Below are 21,411 nucleotides of genomic sequence, written 5' to 3' on the forward strand. Positions count from 1 at the left end.
TGATTACACGGGAGAGACCCAGGAAAACTGAGTGACTTGACGAAACGGCTGAAGCCACCACCTTAAATACCGTCTGCCGCTGAAAACAAATGGAGATGGGGGTGAGGGGAGTCTGTTATGGGAGGTAACCAGGAAAAGCACGGTAAACAAGGGTAAGGTTGTTATGCAGATTGAATTCTCTGCCTTCTGCATCAATAAAAATTTCTAGAAATAAGGGCATCCCCCTTTCCTAGTACAGGGAGGAAGACACTGTCTTTTACAAAAGGTTAATTTCTACTTGGTATTCAGGGCTTCTCCCATGTCTGCTGTTTCTTAAAATTCACCAGGCTAAAATAATCCTTATGCCAAAGAGACATATTTTGGGATGACACAATATGTTCCCCTATAGCTGCTAGGCTACAAACCTGTACAACATGTTACTGCACCGAACACTGAAGACAATTGTTACACTACGGTAAATATTTGTATAATGCGTTGCGCTATGTTAAGACAGCTACTAGGCGATGGGAATTTTTCAGCTCCATCGTAATCTTATGGGACCATTGTATATGCGGTCTGTCATTGGCTGACTGTTATTCTGCGCATGGCTGCAATGTGGTGAGGTGGATGGGGGAGAGGGGAAGGGAAGCATTCTATAATCCTGCCATGGTCTTTTAGTGAGCCTATCTGTGCCTCTGGACGGTAAACTCCACAAGTGTTTCTCTGCTCCATCTCCCTCCTTAGGCGGGGCAGGGTGGCTAGAGTAGGCTGGAGTTGAGTATTTACCTTCTCCCAGGTTAGTTAGGTTAGGCTCTGTTAACTCCCTGAGGCTAGGCCTTGTTAAAAAGAACAAGAGTATCTAGCTTATTCTAAAATGGTTCCCATTCCCCCTCCCACTGCCAGAAGTATGGGGGGACTTTCCCCCTGTATTTACAAAGGTAACCTGGTTGAGCTCCTAGAGGTAATCTCCCGGGGTCCCCCTGGAGTTTTTAACTCTCAGACTTGTCCACACTGAGCCACCAGCAATAGGTTAATTACTGTTCAGGTTTTCCTATCTGGGCAAGGAAGAGATATTGTTTCTGCTTACAGGGACAAGGAGACCCAGAGAAGAACAGTGAAAGAACATTCTCTAACCCACTTAGTACACCTGTTTCTCAATCCAAATGTGCTTTTCTTTTCATAACTTTTATCCTAATTTTTAAAAGTAATACATAGTTGTATACAACTTTGGAAAAATCAGAAAATATATTTTAAAAATTCTGTAATCCCTTTCTTTACCCAGAGATCACTACTGCTAATGTTCCTTTATATTTTGTTTCTGATGTTCTCCTATGTATCATATTTTCTCCATGTCACTTAAAACCCTTATGCATATCATACTCAATGGCAGCAGCATCATACATTGTTTAGATTTTCTATACTTTTATTAACTGTCCCCTTGTTTGGGAACTTTAGGTTTGTTTTGTTATTTGGGGGCAAATGTGTTTGATAACATTTGATTATTTCCTTTGGTTGGTGTCCTAAAAGTAGAGTTGCTGGGTTAAAGGGCATAGGCATTTGAAAGGATCTTAATAAATACTACTAATTTATTTCTAGAAAGTTTATGCCTGTGTCCCTTCCACATGTTAGTGTTGATTTATCTTTGTATTACAGCTGCCCAATCTATGGGTAGACAGCTCTTTGTGGAGTAACAGGCCAACAATCAGTGTCCTGCTATACAGGGGATATGGAACTCATGTTCCCATCATTTTTGTTATGATACAAAGGTGTCGCTAAGCCCACAATAACAGCACCCCTCCTCTTTTATTCAAATGCTTTATTTTTTCCACTGCTGCTAGAGAAGGTTAGTGAACACAAGTCCAAGGAAATCTCAGAGAGAAGAAAGCATTGCCAGAAACCAGTTACCCACTTTTTTCCCTAAATAAACCCAATCCACAACAGGAAGGAAATGGGAAAGGAGGAGAGGAAATGAACCAAACTGGTTGTTAGCTGCTTGCATTTCCTTCCAACAAATCATGTAATAAGAACTGGCAAGGCAGATATTTAATATCAACAGAGTCATCATTTTATGAACCAGGAAACTGGGTGATGTTGGTGGAATTGTTGGCCAGCTCAGTGCCTAGGTTGATTCTCGAGGCCAGGCTGGTCCGAGTGCAGTGGTGTCTTACAACTAATTGAGTGGAAATGTTGGCCAGCTCAGTGCCTAGGTTGATTCTCAAGGCCACTTCTAGAAAAGTCACTGTTTGCAGGGCCCACCTCGAGGCCACTTCTAGAAAAGTCACTGTTTGCAGGGCCCACAGATGCCACTGAGTGACCTGGGAAAACCTCTCTGGTTGACACCTCATTCCTAATCCCTTTGTTTCATTAAGACTTTACTATAATATTTTACTGGAATACATTTTAGATTTGTGAACAGGTGTGCCCACAGACCAGCCTATTAAATAAAACATTATAAATAGAATTTTGCTTATTCATTATTACATTATCTCCTTCCACTTTCACACCCCATACTCAGAAATAACAATTATTCATAATTTAGTGTTCATCATTCCCAAGTATTTCTTTACACTTTGCTACATATTTCTGCATTCCTAAGCAAAATATAGCATTGCTTTTCATATATATACCAGAGGCCCAATGCACGAAATCGTGCAAGGGGCTTGGCCCTCGCAGCCACAGAGGCTTGCCTCGGCCCTGGCTTCATCCAGACGGACATCCAGAAGGTCGTTTGGCTGTCCTGATTAGCATATTATGGTTTTATTATTATAGATACATACTTTAAAACTTTTATAAAGATACTGCATGCTTCTTTCTGAACCTTGCTTTTTTGTTTCCCATCATGCCCATGAAACTTATTCATGCTGAACAAGTAGCTCAAGTTCAATAATTTTTGCTGCTATATAATACTCCTTTGTGTATACCATTTATTTATCCAAATTTTTAATGATAAATATTTAGGCGGTTTCTTGTTTTTCATTTATGAAAACAATGATGCTACATAGAGTCTTGTACATAACCTTTGGGTTTCTATACAGCCATGGTCAAAAGGTCTGCACAGCACTAACTTTTCTAGGTATTGCCCATTTGCTCTCCAAGAGAGCTGTGTCTTTGAGCTCCCATTGCCCCACAGCCCCATCAACTCAACAGCGCCAGTCTTAGAGTTCTATTCATCTGATGGGTTTTAGCTTGCAAACCCCTAATTACTAGTGGTTTTGCATGTGTTTATTGTCCTTTGTTGCTGCTTCTGTGAACCCGTTCATGTTCATATTGTTTGCCCCATTTTTGAATGAACAAATCTGGCAGAATGAGCATCATGGTCAACCCCAAAAGAGGCAAAGCCATCACCAAGGGGTAGCATTGGGAGAAAAGGATGACTTGTCTGGATGGTGATAATTGGCTATTGTTTAACTACCAGCAGATGGAACCACAATGCTCCCCACTCCTCCTCGAAGGTGCGGGCCTAGGGAAATCTCCCAAATCACTGAATTTTAGGAATGACTCTTCAGAACCATGTCAGTCTAGCTCCACCAATGAATCAGTTCAGGGCTCTTTACCACAAGCATCAGAAACTAGCTCTAGCTAATTTAAACCAAAATGGAATTTATTGAAAGGGTGCCAACGGTATTGAGAGGGTTGCAGAACCAGGACTTCTAAAACAAGAAGGATGTCCCCAAAGCATTTCACAGAACTGACCTGATGAAGACACCATCCTCAACCCAGACACTGGACATCGTCATTGACTTTGGCATTGGGGACCACATGGGTGACTTTGACAAAAGTGGGTTCACTTTTAATGGGAACAAACGGCTGATCTGAGTGAGTTCGGGAGAGAATGGGAGAAAAGGAAGTGGAAGCTGCTCTGATGAAAGAAGTCCCTATATAAGGGGAAGCAGAGAAATGAAACTGTGGCTCTGGCAGGGGTGGTGTGGGGGAAATGGGTCAAGAAGGTTTCTTAAGATGGGAACTATGACAGCATGTTTGTATGCTCATGGGAAGGATGCAGAGCCAGAAAGAGAACGGTTAGTCATAGGAGCAGTTTGGGAGTAGGTGGGAGGGTGGGAGGACAGGCCACTGGAGTAATGGAGTGAAGCTGAAGCTGATGGGAACAGTCTCAGGGAGGCTGGTAGATTGGGGAGGTAGGGCACAGAAGTTCTTTTCTGATTCCTTCCATTTTCTGGGTGAAATAAGATCAATTGCCAATAATCAGAAGGGGGGCGGGGTAGGATGCTAAAGGAGTGAGAACAAGAGAGAAACAGATATAACTTAAATCAAAATCCAAAGGTCCCCCCCCAATATTCCTGATTATTTGTATCCTATGATAAAAATCAAATGAAAAAAAATATTTAAAAGGTTCACTGTGAACAACAGTGGGAGAGTTTATTGTACATTGGCTTATCTTTGGAATGAATTACTACAAGACCACTATAAGAACAGCCTCTCTATCAGAGAACACCACAATCTATTTACCTTTCTCCAAAACAACAGTGACCGAGTAGTTAACATCTGCTTTCCAAGACCCGAAGTCCAAATTGTAATATTTATTCTGACTAACCTTCAGAGAATGAGAAAGGGATCTTTTAGAGCCAAGGGAACATTTTAACCAATGGCAACACACACACACCGTGACAAGCACTGCATTTGAGAGAAAAAGAGACAAAGCCAGGAGCAGCCAGTTTTGCTTTTCTAGAACTGGAAACGGTCTGCTTATAATGCGAGAATCAGAATAACCTTCTGTGAATGTGTAAACAGCAAAGATGATTCTGCCTGACGCAGAACCCCTGATGCCAGGCACAGTGGGTGTTTCAAAACGAGTGTTTTGAAACTTACCGCCTACACTTGCCACCTCCCTGCACCGGCTGGATTTCAACACTGGTCTAGTGGTGCAATGTTGATATCCCCTGGCAGAAACTCCTTCCCAGAGGCCATGGGATGGGGCAGGCTTCCGGGTAGCAGCTTCCCTGCATAAGGATTTGATAGTGTGCAACCTACACATAAATTTGATTTGAATATTTATTTTCAGCACAAAATTCTGCCAAGCCATAAATTTTCTCTTTGGCCCTTTCCCCAGCATCATGCTGCTTCTGCAAGCACCAAGGAGAGTGTGGCTTTGACTATCAATGATCTGTTCAATTTCATTTAAAATGATTATTGACCCTCCCCACCCACCCCTTTCAGGGGTGATCTAATTTCTTTGGAGATCTGTGCCTTAGATTCGGGTTAATTTGTTGATTGAGTTAGAGCGCTGTCAGAACATCACAAGGTCTTGGTTTGGCTCTAACCCGTATCTCCCGGTGAAATACTGGCTGTAATGAAGTTACATTGGTTGAAAAAATAAGAGCTGGTGAGTTACAGCCAGAATGTGACACTGATGACAGTCAGTCATTGAAGGGGGGCGCACATTGGTCTCTGCACTGCAGAGCCCATGGAGCAGGCCTGGGAGTGGGAACATTGGTGACTTCTAAACAGAGGCCGCTTCTTCTGGGAGCTTTGATGCAACAAGTAACGGGCTGAGAGGCGCTCTCCAGTCCCCAGGACTGGAGTCTCCATGTGACTCTCCGTGACTCAGCTGTCTTGACCTCTTTGGGCATGCTCCAGGCGGTGCATGTTTTGCCGGCCCGGGCTCCCAGTCCAAATGCAGACGGCTTATCAGCCAAGCAGATGGACAGAGCAGCTGCCCCCGTCCCAGGAAACGGAGTTTCCCCTCCCCAGCGGGGAAGGATTTCCTGCGAGGACACCGCGTGTAAAGTGCTTGCGGCTGCAAGGCATTGAGGATGTGAGTGATCACAGCAAAGCTCACCCAAGCTGCTGGGACTTGATATAAATAACTCTGCATTGGCAGCAGGTGGGAAGACAGCCAAGAAGCAATGGATACGAGAACAAACAAGCAGGCCTCGGGGAGGCCGGCCCAGCCAGGCCAAACCACAGTGGCAACAGGCTTGGCGGTGGTGGTGGGCGACTGTGCCAGCAACATGGCTTTAATCCTTGTGAGTGACATTAGAAAAGACTATACCACATGCAACCAGAGCATCAACCTAAAGGGGCACAATTAGCAAGCATGTGAATTTGCCTGATTTGATGTTTAAATATTCAGCAGCCAGTCAGGAGTTGTACATTGGATAAAGCACTATGCTCGAGGAATAACAAATAGCCAGAAGACAGTTACAGCACCCCCTCTCCACCTCCCACAAACAGAGCTTACAACTATAGGGAGATGCGTGGGAGCTGAAGGAAAACCTGGATTTATTCTAGCAGTATTGTATACTATCCCCCAACTAACGCTGTATAAAAGAGACTTTGTTATTGCATTGTTGGGCTCATCTATAATAATAAAAGCGTAATATGGTAATTAGACCGGACATCCTTCCAGACGACCTTCCAAATGAAGCTGGGGCTGTGAGGGAAGCCTGGGTCCCGGATGCCGGAGGGAAGCTGGTGCCGGCAGCCGGGGGAAGGAAGGCCTACTCTTGCATGAATTTTGTGCATCAGGCCTTTAGTGTTAAATAAGGAGAAAAAAATAGTGAGATGATCCCAGAGTGGGAAAATTGGGGAACAAGCAAATATGGAAAGCAGCATGGCCTTGAGTTTGACCACCAAGGTCAGCACTGTAATGATTAGTCTAAGCCACCGGCCACAGCCCAGTGGATGGGGAGCAGAAGTGGGGACTCTTGCATTAGGACCCCAGCCCTCAGTAAAAGCAAATTCAAGTCCTCTCTAGATAAAAGCATCCCTACCTTAGGCTCTCAGGACTCTCAGAAGTTAAGATCAACCAATACATTCTGAATCAAGGGCATGAAAAAAAACATGCTAATAGGCTACCATGAGTGAAAATCAGTAGAAACTATGAATCACCAAATTCACCCCCATCCTCCAGATAGTAAAATGATCAGACTCAAAAATATATAAGATAAAGTATTTTAGAACTGTAAAATTTTAAAAAACACATACTTTATGAGTGGGTAAAATAGCGAATTAGGTATAGTTGAAAAGGTCATTTTATTTAGTCCTTGAACAATTATTCATTGAATATTTACCACAAGTCAACTACAGTTCTAGGCTGGCACAATATAGCCATGAACAAAACAGACAAAAGTTCCTGCCGGCACATAGGTTACAAAACAGATTATAAGAAGTAATAAAATGCATAGCATAATATTTTGAAAACCATAAATCAGGGAAGAGGTATAAGTAGAGCTGTATTTTAAGTAGGAAAAACAGAAAAGGCCTCATTGAGAAGTTAACATTTGGGCACAGATCTGAAGGAGTGGAGAAGCAACCCATGAAAATATTGGGGGAAAAGCATTTTGGGCAAAGGAAACAATAAGTACAGTAGCCAGGAGGAGGGAATACAATTGATAAATTTGATTGCCTGGCAAAGAAGCCATGTGGGTGGAAAGGTGGGAGTCTAAAGGTAATGGGGGCATGTCCTGGGGGTCTTGCAGGATAATAAGGGATAATGCCAGGCAGCAATCACACTTTAAAGGCCCATCTGAAGTTAGTGGTTATAAATTTAAAATTGAATTTATTATAAAATGTGCCTTCCCAGCGATTGGTACAGCTCCTTCATCCCGGCTTGTCTGGCCTTTCTTCTCTTGTGCCTGGAGTCCTCTCCTCCCCTAGTCCTTCATCTTTGATGTTTTTCCTGCCCCTTCTGTCAGATTTATTTGCACCTCATCCCTGTTTCTACCTCACTCTGCACTTATAGAACTAACATTGTATCCTGGTTTCTGTTTTATGCCTTCATTCAGGAGCTCCTTAAGGACAGCGATGAGCCACAATCATCCTATCTAATAAAAGACAAAGATGCTAATTGACCGTACCTTCGCTAGAACCATCAGCCAATCAGAGCAATATGCAAATTAACTGACAACAAAGATGGCAGCTAATTTGCATACTGCAGGCAGGGCGGGCCAGCAGGAGCCGCCATCCAGGCCCCCGTGTGCAGCCCTGCCGCCAGCCAGGACCCCCATGTGCCGCCTAAGCCCCGCCGCCAGCCGGGACCCCCGTGTGCGGCCCTGGGCAGCAGGGCTTGGCAGCATGATCAGCCTGAAGAAGCCCTATTCTTGCAGGAATCTTCCTGCAACGGGCCTCTAGTTGAGCATAATGCTCCATCCATTGAACTAAGCTCCGTAAATCCCACCAGATCATTGCAGAGAAAAGCTAACTGGTGACTGTTTGCAAGAAGATTCTTTTGGCACTGTGACCACATTTGGTTTGTCTTTAATTCAAGCACACTGCTGAATGTGCAATCAATATTTTAGTAATTAGTATAAATAGTTCTTGGTATAAATCAAAGTTGTTATTACTGCCTTAAGCTTTGGCTTTGGTAGCACATCCTTTCTTGGAGACCATGCTACTTTTCTGTGTCAGCTGCCTCAGTGGGCTCCCAGAACCATTCTCCTATGAAGCTGCACATTGGGGTGAGCTGGTTAAGGAGGGCAGACACCGCCTTCAGTTTGAGTAAATCTTCAGCATCTCTCTCACCAATGGGAGAATCAGGCCTCTATGCCTAAATGCAGGATTCTAGCCAGAAGGCTGTGATGTTTTGTCCAGGCCACCATGACCTCTTACACAAAACTCTCCGAGGAATTATCAGGGCGTAAGGTCACTCAACTTGAAGAAAGCCCTTGAACGCTAACTGTGTGGCAGAGGTGTCCCATCTAGATGTAAGGGGACTGGCCTTTTGCACCCCTGTCTTTGTACCCTAGTGGCCATCCAGTCACAGGCAAGGCAGATGCCGTGTCCCAGGCCAGCCCTCCAGGGAATCAGCTCTAAGCAGTTGGGGAACAGGAGTACTGGCCAGGTAAAGGGCACCTGGGTGGGCACCCACAGCCACCAATGAATGCTCCCAGGAGATTCAAGCTAGAACAAGATGGCTTACCTGACAAAGATGAAGCAAACACAAAATCTAGATCTTTCTTCTTTTCCCATGAGGAACTAGGCTCAGTAGCAAACCAAGACAGAGGGTTCTTCAGGAAGTAGTGCCTGATGGTGAAGAAATTCATATGTAGCCCAAAATTTTCATGAAAGTTCTACCAAATGGCTTAGCCTTATCTGAATTATCCACAGCATGGCAATATATATATTTTTTCATATTCACCAAGGGGTCGTCCCACCTCTGAGTTCTCCGGCATCTCTCTGCCAATCTCACAGCCTCCCTCTGTGTTAGGAGAGAGTCCTACTATTCAGCCCAAGTCCCCATAATCACTGTCATTTCCACCCATGGTGATTCCAACTTCCTAAATGGTCTGAGTGAACAAGAAAATCTAGATGTAGTCATGCCAAGAGAGTCTCCAGAGGAGGACACCTGGCCTCAGAGGCCAGCACCCCAGAGGTGACCCTTTCTTCATTTTTTAATTACAGAGAACTGTCATGTGATTCGACACAGAAGGCTTTGATTTGACTTCTTATAATCAGAAGGGAATATCCTGCTCACCTCTCAATTTTATCTCAACACTGCATCCGCTATTACTGTCCTTTGTTTTTAGTCCAGCACAGACATTATAAAAGATGGCTTACTAACTACTCTTTTAAAGGCAAATTCGACTTAAAGACAAGTCTAAAGCTCCGCTGTCTGCCTCCCTTCCTGTTCTAAACAATATTCATGTGCCTCTTGGTTTTTTGTGAACTGGACCAGTGGATACCCCACTGGACTTGAACCCCCATGAAGGTCACGATGAGAAACCTGTATATTCCACTCTGTTCTTGCCTGTGGTTCCAAACAAATTAAAAACTGAAAACAAAGATTCTAATAAGAGATGAAAACAAAAACCTAATTTACCAAAAGAACTAGTCATTTACCCCCTGAAGGGATGAATAGCTCAGGCCTTGTTCTGAATCAGGGCACCGAGCTAAAAAAACACATGTGTTAAATGTATATTTAAGCCTTACCTCAGACAGATGACTAATGGGTGTTATGTTGTGTTTTGTGTTTTGTTAAACTCACAGAGATAATTATTTATTCAATAAAATGTAAACAGTGATCATAGCATAATTGAACACTGAGGGTAGCATTTTTCTCTCCCCGCCCCTTCCCAGCTGCACTTCACACAGCCAAGTAGCAGACAACATGATTACTGGTTTGCTTCTACAGCTTTGTGACAATTTATGGAGAGATGATCCGCGGGCCTCTTCTTTAATAGATCTCCTGCAGGTGCCTCTTGTAAATTCTATCCTGACCTGAACCCTTTATTTCTAACTGATTCATTTTCTCCAGAAAAGGGGGCTGTTTGCCAAGCTTATTATTTGGGAAGGGGAGATCATCCAGCTATAAGTCCTTTTCTTTTTCATTTATGAGCTTTTCGGGGCTAGGAAAAGTTTGGAACCACCAAGAGATCCACTGGGCATCTGTCCAGTGGTCTGAGGATAACCTGGATGCTCAGTGCATTTCAAGATCCAGAAATATTGGGAATAGATGGGATCTGGTTAACCACAGAGAACAACCTGCTCATCCTGCAGGTGAGCTAATGAGAGGGGTATTTCCACACCTGAGAGCTAGTTAGTAGTTAAAGCTAGTTAGTAGAAGAGCTATGTCTAAATCCAGACCAGTGGTCACTGCCCCCTGGGGCTCTTGACCCCTGTCCCCACCCTGCATTGTGGCAGTTTCCCAGTCAGCTCCGTGGGTCTCTCCTGACTTTCAGAAGGTACCACTCTTCGGGAGGGACTGAATTTCTGCACAGCATCCTGGGATATGTGACTCCAAATAACCTCTATTTGGAATATATCTCATAAACCAGTTTATCAAAATATTGTTCAGGAAGCATGAAAATATTCTCAAGATGTGTTTGGTGCACGTCTTGAGAATACAGTAGTCCTCTGTTGTCTACAGAAATACATTCCAAGACCCCCACTGGATGCCTGACACCGTGGATAATATCAAAACCTATCTATAGATTCACTATTTCCCCTATACATACATACCTATGATAAAGTTTAAGTTATAAATTACTCACAGTAAGATATTAACAACAATAACCAATAATAAAATAGAACAACTAAAACAATATACTGTAGTAAGTTATGTAAATGTGATCTCTTTCTCAAAATATCTTATTGCTCTGTACTCACCCTTCTTCTTGTGGCGATGTGAGGTGATAAAATGACAAGCCTCGTCCCGAATCTGTGTAACTAGGCCTCACTTGCAGTAAATGGCTTGGTGTCACTTGTTTTAGGGGATCCCTTGCTCAAGTCTTCGTACAGGCTCCGTGCTTCCTGGTGCAACCACTGCCATAAATCAGATGTGTTTTCTTCAGTCTTCCAGCTAAACATTTAATGCATCTTCCATCTTAACTAGCTAAGCATTTACCATGCACTGTGGCCATAATTTTTGCAGGTTGAGGTACGACAGCAAAACTAGCAGAAATTTCTTGTACCTTCTTCACAATTTCAGGAATAGAAGATTTGTTCTTACCGGTAGATCCTAGCAACCGGTAAGAACAAATTCTTTTCTTTTCCTTATTAAGTCTAGAGCTTTCACCTTTCTATGTAAAGGAAGCACCTTATGGCTTCTTGGCGAAGTATCTGAACTGCCAGAATCACTACTCTTGGGCTTTGGGCCACTGTTAAGTAAATAAGGGTGACTTGAACCCAAGCACTGAGATCCCACATCAGTCCATCTGGTCACTGAGTGGGTTACTAAGTGGAGACCAGGACAAATGGATGAACCACATCCGGGTAGGACAGAGCAGACCACGTGAGATTTCATTCCCCTACGCAGAAGGGCCTGCCATTTAAAACTCACAAATTGCTGACTTTTGGAATTTTCCATTTACTATTTTCAGACCGCGGCTGACCCTGGGTCCCTGAAACTGTGGAAAGTGAAACCGCGGATAAAGCCCTTCTGAGAACCCCCGTTAGCAGGTAGCAAGAGTTCAGCTATATTCGTGCTTCTGTGTACCCCTCCGTTTCCTGGACAGGCAGTGGAGCTGTGAGGGAGGGAGAGGTGAGCAGTCCCAAGGTTTCAACCACCCCTGGGTTGCAGCTCTTTGGGAGACATTGCAGAAACTGCTGCCGTTCTTGGAAGCCTATGGCCAGAGGCCTCAGTGCCTTCTGTTCTCACTCACACGGGCCTTCCTCAGCTGCATTTGATCACTCCAGACATTGCAGGGCTGCCCTGAGCCTGCAGAAATTCCTTGGCTCAGCAGCGCCTCTGACTCATCCTCAGGGAGATACCAGGAGCAAAGAGGCGGATGCACAGGACACAAGGGGCTTTGTCCCAGGGAGGAAAGTGGGGGGAATGCAGGACACCCAAGGACACAAGACGCTGTGGTCGGATGTTCTGTCGGTAATCCTCCCCGTTTGCTTCTGCTGCTCCCTCCATTCCTGATGTTTTCAGAGGAGTGGTGCTTGTTCTGGTTAGAAACAACCAGGGCTCTGAAAATGGCCCCTCTCCCATCCACCAGCAGGGGATAAACGATGCCCTGGAGGTTTAAATCATCATTAATGAGGACACTTCTTTACTGGATATGCTATTTTTCTTTTGTAAAAGGGACAAAGGACTATTGGCTGGCTGGCTATTTAAGTTTATGAAAACATACAGCGTAGGTTCCTAATGCTTTTCTATTATTTTCAGTAACAATTATAAATTAAAGAAAAGGTAAAGCTTGAGACTTTTTCTCCCTGAAGATGAAATATGGGTTGCATCCAGGAGCTCTCAAAAATTGGTAAGAAATAGCGTATCTCGCTCCCCCACCTTCTGGGGGACAGAGGGCTGTCCCACACCTGAGGCAGGAAAACGGTGGCTGCAAAGAAGACAAAAAAGTTGCTGGAACCTATCAACTCTAGGCTTCAGTTTGTATGAAAAGTGGAAAACACGTGCTGAGTTACAAGCAGACTCTGAAGACGACCAGGCAACGCGAACCTGGTCATCGCCTGGTCATCCTCGCCAACACCTGTCCGGCTTGAGGAACTCTGAAATCGAGTAGTGGGCCAATACCATTGAGTTGGGCACCGGGTCTGGAAAATCCTACCGAGGATGCTCACTCGCTGCCATTGACCCGGGTGATTCTGATATCATCAGGAGCATGCCGGAACAGACTGGTGAGAAGGAAGTCAAGCAATATTTTTCTTTAATAAAACTGGCCAGAGCTTGTTTTAAAAACTGATTTTAAAAAGTAAGAAATATTACTTTGAACATTATCAAATAAGAGAAAGGGTAGTACCTTGGTGTCTTCTGAGCTACTCGTCATTAAAGCAGTTTTCTCAGGCAAAATGCCCTGATCAACTATCAGTGGTTCTCAACCTTGGCTGCACATTAGAATCACCTGGGAATCTTTTTAAAATCCTGATTTCTGGGCCTCATCCTCCAGAAATTCTGTTTCTTTGTTACTGATGTTGTGGCCCCACCCCATAACAAAGAAACAGAATTTCTGGAGGATGAGGCCCAGAAATCAGGATTTTAAAAAGATTCCCAGTGATTCTAATGTGCAGCCAAGGTTGAGAACCACTGAACTATATCCTCACAACCAATAACCACACAAGTGAAATGAAGCACCTGCAGGTTACACCTGTTAAAGATCTGTTAGGCCAGGATGTCAAGGAAGAGAATATTCCTCCACCCCTCATGCCCCCATGGTCCTTCTTGCTATAACCATTGCTTACAAAAAGGGTGCCATGTTTTTATGTTTTTGTGACCCTATTTCTGAAATTGAGGCACAGTTTTGTCACCTGCAGGAACAAATATAAGGACATAGATACCTACTGTCTTGGTTTGGATTTGCTCTCTCCCAAGAGCAGAGCCTGAGTAAAGAGCTAGGGCAGATACTTGCATTAGAAAGTGTATTTATCTCCTAGGATTGCTGCAACAATTTCCACAAACTGGGTGACTTAAAAGAACAGAAACACATTTTCTCAGTTTTAGAGGCCAGAAGTCCAGAATCAAGATTGTAGGGGAAAACCCTTCCTTGACTCTCCCTGGCTTCTGGCAGTTGCCCAAATTCTGGGCGTCCCCTGGCTTATAACTACATCCCTCTGATCTCTGCTTCCAGCGTCACTCGCCTCTTCTGTGTGTCCTCCTCAGTCTCTTAGAAAGATGCTCAGTTCTCATTGGATTTAAGGCTCAGCTGGACCCAGTATGATCTCATCTCGATCCTTATCTTAATACATTTTGAGGTTTGGGTGGACATAAAATTTGGGGGGAATATCATTCAACCCAGCACAGGGCTGGAGGCTCCTTTCATGTCCCCAATTCTGGAGTTACCTATGTTGACAGTGGGACTAACCTGAAAGGGCAGGGAGAGTGGATGTCATGCCAGGGAATGAAGACCATAGCTGGTGCTCAAAGTACCTCCTTCACACTCCCATGGCCGAAATTTCCCCATGAACAATGCCTAAGCAATTTGACTCAACCTTCAAGACTTGGTTCTCTGAGACTCTCCAAGAGTTCATTTCTTCAGCTGTGATTCTCAAGGGGGCAGGACACTTAGAATCACATGGGTATGGGCATCTTTACAAAGAACACTAGCTCCAGGAATTCTGCAAGGGTGGGGGTGGCTAGGAAAGTACCTGATTATGCTCTGATTACTTTTTCATATTCTAAAGACATCTTGATATTCAATGTTCAAATCTTGTGATTGTTGTTGGATCATAAATGATTAGAGGCAAATAGGGGTAGTTGAGTAAATAAGAAATTGGGGGTGAGAGGGTTTTAGTCCCAGTTCTGCCTCTAAGGGCAGCTGCAGGCACCACCATGAGTAATGTAGTTCAACTCTCAGCATCTCAGTTTTCCCATCTCTAAAATGGGAATGATTCCACCCTTACCTTCTGTCACAGGTTGGTGTGAGACATATTTAGAGCAGAAGTGTGGGTGGGGACAGAGCAGGGGCTGTCTTTTAGAAATCATTCCTGCACATTCTGAGGGCAGTGCCATGACAAATAAGGATGTTGGCATGAGGAGGGCACTGCCCAGGAAATCGGGCTCTGATTCAAATGAGACATCTGAAGTCTCCAGGGCCCAACCATTCTGATGATGCCAAACAAAGAAACACGACAGTCTGAATAGTCAGCGGTGCCCCTGGGTACAAGGCAAGGCCTGAGAGATGCCGTGCCAGGAGCTGACTTTTCACTGCATAGGCTTCATTTGCAGGAGCCCAGGCTGGCGGCCAAGTCCATTTGACCTCACAGCCAGGCCCTGAGGATGCTAGAAGGGGTCTTAGGAATTACTCAGGAAGCAGGAGAGAAAGTCATTTTTGCCCAGATCCCAAAGGTAAATAGTGGCTGAAAGGGGACAAGAACCCCACTTTCCAGTGGCAGGGAGGAAAGCATGTAGAGGAAGGGAAGGCCAGAAGGAAGCCTGCATTGTTGCCCTTGAGAGCTGGCCTTGAGACTAGAGGGATGGAGCTGGACTCTGATATCCGTGTCCCTTCCCAGGTAAAGGGGTTACAGCTTGAGTGGGAGAAAATCACCTTGGGATGTCAGTTTTTAATTTTGTTTAAGTCCTGTATTATGATGATGAGATCATGGTAGCAGAAGGGGATGCTCCTGAGATCTAACCCCCCAGCCTTGAGGCCAATGGCTTATCTAGTTAAAGGTTGTGGGTTAAAAGTAGGTAGTAATGCAGTCTGACTCGTGCAGGAATACGGGAAGGGGGACATTGTCTGTAGAGAATTTTAAAACCCTAGTAAAACCATCTAGGAGTTGGCCTGCCTTTGATTTTCACCATGCATTGGCAATTCTAAAGAAGTTAGTGATACAATATTGCTCCCTGAATAATCTTATTGGTCCAAATTTGGACCAACTGTGGTTACCATTGAGTTTAATCTTATATACTTAAGCCTAAACTAGCACATTCTTCTTGTTTATGCTTTAATAAATACTGTATTCCATGTAGAAGTTCTTTGGCTCTCAGCCCACAAAGACTCAACTATGTACTTTTGTTTCCAGATAGTGCATGAGAGGAAACAGTGGGAGCGATCAGAGACAGAGGCACAAACTTCAGTGACCTTAAATCTGTTGCTCAATTGAACCATATGAAAGTATTTGCAAACTGTCAGAATCCACCTTGAACAAGGTACTGATCTTTTCCTTGAAGATCAGTCCAAAGAAATCGTGGAGAGGGCTGTTACTTCCTAAAAAACAACAACAACAACAACAACAGTGAGGAAATGGAAAGTTACATAGAAAAGATAATCAAATTCAAAGAGGAAATGCAGACCTAAGGTGCTGGTCTCAGGTTGCCAGGTGAGATTAAAAGGGCTGTGTTGGAAAGCCTGAGTCACTTTCACCAGGAGTTGCACAAGGAACAATGGTTTGAGTAAGGCCCTATTTGCTGTCATTCAGCCAATTCTCTAATTTTTGCAGAAGAAAAACTTGAGATCCAAATACAGTAGAAATTTGTGATAAGTTTCCTGGTGATTTTTTTGTGTGTGTGAGAGAAAAAATTTCAACTGTGGGGACATTTGAAAGCTGCTAGAATTGATCGTGAAGAAACAAAGACGTGGACTGTGTTGCTGTTTCTGGAATTTGCTGACCAGGAGTTGATCTGGGTCTCTGCCCAATGTAGCTGTATGCTTAAGATTCCCCTAACCACTCATATGTCTCATGTTGCAGGTGAAAGAAAACTTCAGAAATTAAAGTGGATGAAAAATATTTCTCAACCAACTCAGACGAATTGGCAAATCTGGCTACGCTGCCTACTGCATGTGAATATTCAAGAAAGATCAATTTTGATGAAATCAACAAATTTGCAGAAGTCTCAACAACAAAACTGTCATGTTCTGTTACCATCATGTAGGCAAAAAGTTTTCCCCTTTTCTTAAAAAAAAAAGACACTTGAAAGTACTTATTTTTCCCTTTTTTGGCAATGACCTGCTTATTTACTCATTTATTCATTTATTTATTTAACTACCATGATTATATAGTCGAAGTGTAATCAAAGAAAAATTTCATTGTTTGCATTTCTTGCCCTGCTGTTATTTCTTTAATTACATGATTATGACTAAAACTAACTTGGTTGTATGGTAGGGGAGTTGTTGAAAATAATCCACTCCAGGGGTGAAATACCTGAGCCACCTTGAGCAGACATAGCATTCTAGGAGTTTCTGCCCTCACTTGTATGCAGCGAATAATAATGATGCATAATTTTACAATAACAACAGCACCACACCACCAACACTGATACATTTCTGTGGCTCCTTTATCACACAGCAGACACTTGCTCTCTGCTTCTCTTCTTGGCGGATCAAAGGGAGAGTTTTTGGAATCCTCTTGAATGCACCTTGATTCTGGGGAAATGTCAGCTTCTACTCTTAGGTTTTCTTATTTCAATCCACGACCAGCAGAGTCAGGACTGTGAAATGTGGGTGATTTATCTTTGGCCTTCCAGCCTTCCTTCCGCTCTCCTCTCCTTCAGGAATTTAATTCCACTGCCTCCCACGCTCCGTTCCCCAGGCTCCTTCTCAAATCCTCACCCACTGCAAGTCTGCATGATACAGTGGAGGAAGCAAGAGTCTTGGGGGTAAAGTTGACCTGGTTTTGATAATCCTGGCTCTTCCACCTACTGGATGTATGACCCTGGGCAATTTATTCTCTGAACATTGATGTTTTTTAATCTGTAAAATGGGAATAATAGCAGATTATGAAAATTGTGTGAGTAAACACATGTAGAGGACTTAGTATCGTGTCTGCCCTATGGGCACCAAGACTCTGGACTCGTTGGAATGACAGAATTTTAGGCATTAGCTAACAGTGAAGTTGGGAGGAATTTTAAGAGTGATCAATTGTCTCTTTTGAAAGACCCACTCTGTACTGTCTTAAAGAATTTAACAATCAGTAGATGGCTTTCGCCCTCCCAAGAAGGACCCACTGTAAGGTCTGATCAGTTTTATCTCAGTGCCCACTCTCAAACCATTGCAGTGAGAAGGACTGTGGGGCTTTGTCCCTGCTGCATGAGAAGGAAAGCTGAGACCGATGAGTAATCCCGCATAAATATACGTTTGGCTTGTTTGGATTCAGATCCTGCTTCCCTTGAGCCAGGTCATCATTTGAGAGGAGGGGCCAGGCCAAATCTTAAAGAGCTGCTTGGCAACCCTAACAGTTGGCAAAGAGGGAGGAAATTGGTAAACAATGTTTTAAAAACATGTTAAATGCCAAGCATCCTGTATTTCATTTCTAATGTTTATTCGTGGATATTTGCTGCTATTTTTCAGGAATTCCGGTAGCAAGTACTCAATTATTCCAAATCTCCACCTGTGACTGAGAAGGTGCTTCTGAAATATATTCATGCTTCCAACAGGGTGAAGGGAGAGGTGTCCTTTGGGGTAATTTCAGGGACATCAGAAGACCCTGCCTTCCAAAACACTCCCACCACCTTCTTGGTGGCAAGTAAATGAGGGCAAATCCTGTCTAAAGGTAGAGCAGCTTACAAATAAATGTCTGTTCACTTAGAGCTATCGATAATCAATTTTTTTTCCTGAGATCAAGTCTTGCTAGAGGAGGAAAGGGAAGAAATTGGGAGCCTAAAACTTTGATGAGAGAGGGAAGAAAGCTAATAAAAGAAGAAATCAAAGGCACCCCATATCAACTTCGCCTATTTCCCAATGCCCGTGAGATGGCTCAGAAAGTGCAGCCCGCCACTGAGGCCTCAGTGCCCAGGTTATTTGAGGGACATCAGTACACGTGGCTTTGTCTTTTTGGGTCCTTCCTCAGAGCCATTCAGCTGGCAAGTTGGAGGGCAGCGGGGAGCCTCATGCTCCCTCCCCACCATGCATGCACCAACAGCCAACATTGAACCTGGGGCAGGCAGAGACGGCGGGGTTTGTGCCAGCTGTACCTATGGCAAAAACCTGCACCCGGGTGTTTAACAGCTTCGCTTTGGTGACTCGTGTGTAATAACTGTGTCGCTCTCTAGTGTTTATAAGCCCCTTTCCTCCGATGTCCTCAGAAGAGCAGCAGGAAGAGAAGGAGTTATTTATGGAGGACCTGCTAGGTGCCAAGCTCCTTGCGAGGAAGTTTCGTGTTTCCCTTCCAAGCCTCATCACAGCACCACAAGGAAAAACTATTTTTCCAACTCACGGTTGAGGATCAGGAGGGTGTCATGAAGCCAGTGTTGAGTAGGACCTTTGTCACTTAGAAAAGGCAAACTCTTCTATCGCCAATACAAAGGGGAAGCCTCTTTCAAGGTGCATAGTTTGGTGCCTGGAGAGCCCTTCTCAGACTCATTGCTCTTCAGTCCTTTTTGTTTTTGTCCTGATGTCCATCTATCCTCCCAAGTTCAAATACTGACAGCGATCCTGATGGGAGAAGTGGGTTCAGGTCCTTTCTTCTGTCCAACTGGACAGGCACTTAATCCTGTCAGTCAAACCATCTCATCCTTCTCAGCTGGTCACTCTCTGAGTGTTGTAGTGTACAGGGTGTTAATGGGCACAAAGTGGTCATTTTTTGTGGTCATTTGCTCAGTTTAGCCAGCACCAGATGGCAGCCACCGATGAGATGCTGACAGCGTCTTCTCTGCCCACCCCAGCCACCTCCATGCTGGGCACCAGGCTGCCTTAATACGGGTGCCTCCTGTATCCAGCCCCATATTCCTGAGCACCTCCTTTCATTTGTCTCCAACTGACTCTATGGTTTGGTTGTGTGTTGATCCTGAGCCCTTCAAGTGAAGGAGGGAGGAACTTGATCATGAATGAGGCTGTTAATGAGGCAAGCAGTCGGAGGTTCTGTCTAATCTGAAAATTAAGTCAAACGTTAAGGATACGTAAGGCCAGAGCAATTTAGGTCTGCCTTGTTGAGATCCTCATTCATTCCCAGACTGCTCCCTTTAACTGCCGGAGCTCAGAGGGAAGAGCCAGCACCCTGGGCCCAGCCTTCTGTGGGGCTCCACCTAGCGGAACTGTCTTCACATGCAAGCATTATGCTGCCAATGGAGTTCCTTTGCGTAAGGGGCCTGGCATTTGCTTCTTATTTTAGGCGCTGTGTCAACAAGATGGTCGGGCATTTCCTAAATCCAAATAAGCCGAGTTAAGATGTCATGGTTTTAAACAGGGCGTATGTTAATTGAGCGGGGCTGTCTCCAAGCCTCATAGCTGGAATTCCATTTACCCTTGAGTGGAGAGAGCAAAGTGGATGTTACACTCACTGGGCGGAGTCCTGGCAGCTGGGAGAGAAGCAGGGAAGGAGAGGAAAGAACAAGGCAAATTGTCCTGGAAATTTCCGTCAGAGTTCAGGCATGGGCAGATTAAATGAATGTCAAACTCCAGAAAACAGAGGCAGACAGATGACCTGCAACCCCAGGAAGCTGGCTCTCAGCCACCGAGAAAGGAAAATCCCCATTTCTTTTCTACCCAGACGGACCAGGATGGTATAAAATCCTAAAGGTTTCAGTCCTTCCCACATCACCTGCTGCTCAGTGTGGCCCGAACACAAATGATTTCAATCCTTTCATCTTTTTTGTTTAGAGACAGCATGCCATAATTTTATAAGATTAGAGTTTCAGGGAACTAAAAACTGCTCAGATAAACACCCACCACCCATCAAGTTCTTTTTTTTAAAAAAAAAAATATTTTTATTGACTTCAGAGAGGAAGGGAGAGGGAGAGAGATAGAGAAACATCAATGATGAGAGAGAATCATTGTTTGGCTGCCCCCTGCATGCCCCATACTGGGGATCAAGCTGTAATCCAGACATGTGTCCTGACTGGGAATTGAACCACGACCTCCTAGTTCATGCTCAACCACCGAGCTACGCTGGCTGGGCTGGAAGTTCTTTGGTAGGAATAGTGAATTGAATAAACTGCTACAGACTGGTGGCTTTAAAGAATGGAAATGTATTCTCTCCCAGTTCTGGAGGCTAGAGGGCCAAGATCACGGTGTCAGTAGGGCCTTGCTCCCACTGAAACCTGTAGGGGGCAGTCCTTCCTGTCTCCTCCAGCTTCTGGTGTTGCCGGCCATGCCTGGCATTCCTTAGCTGTGGACACATCCCTCCAGTGTCTCCCTCCAGCACTCCAAGGTGCTCTCCCTGTGTCTCTACATTGTCTGCCCTCCATGCGTGCCTGTGACTTCACGTGGCCCTCCACTCTGTGTTCTGCTTCTGCTCTTCTCACAGGACCCCAGTCAGAGTGGATGAGGGCCCACCCGCCTCCAGGATGACTTCATCTTACTGACCTCTTGATTGCACCTGCAAAGATCCTATTTCCAGATAAGGTCACCTTCACAGGTACTACGGGTGAGGAGTTCAACATATCTTTTGGGAGACACAGTCAAGCTACAAGGAATAAAAAGGGCCTCAGGCAGAAAAGCACAAGACCAACTAGTTTCCAGGTGCAGGAGAGAATCCGGAAGCAGGGAGTCTCCAATGCCGCTGGTTGTTTTCCTGAGCCCCCACATTCTCATCCATCCACACCCCTGTTATATGAGGCTATGGGCGCAACACCACACAAGACCATGATACCGTCCACTGACCATTGCTTTGATACGATTTGAAATATATTTTAAAGGCATGCTA

General features: G+C 44.5%; 1 pseudogene; it reads left to right on the top strand.

Annotated features, from left to right (window-relative positions):
• The first annotated feature begins 3,675 nt into the window (after window positions 1-3,675).
• On the top strand, window positions 3,676-19,933 carry LOC102249198 (annotated as a pseudogene).
• The last annotated feature ends 1,478 nt before the right edge of the window (window positions 19,934-21,411 follow it).

The sequence above is a fragment of the Myotis brandtii genome, unplaced genomic scaffold (assembly GCF_000412655.1).
Source record: "Myotis brandtii unplaced genomic scaffold, ASM41265v1 scaffold69, whole genome shotgun sequence".
In the NCBI taxonomy this organism is placed as follows: domain Eukaryota; kingdom Metazoa; phylum Chordata; class Mammalia; order Chiroptera; family Vespertilionidae; genus Myotis; species Myotis brandtii.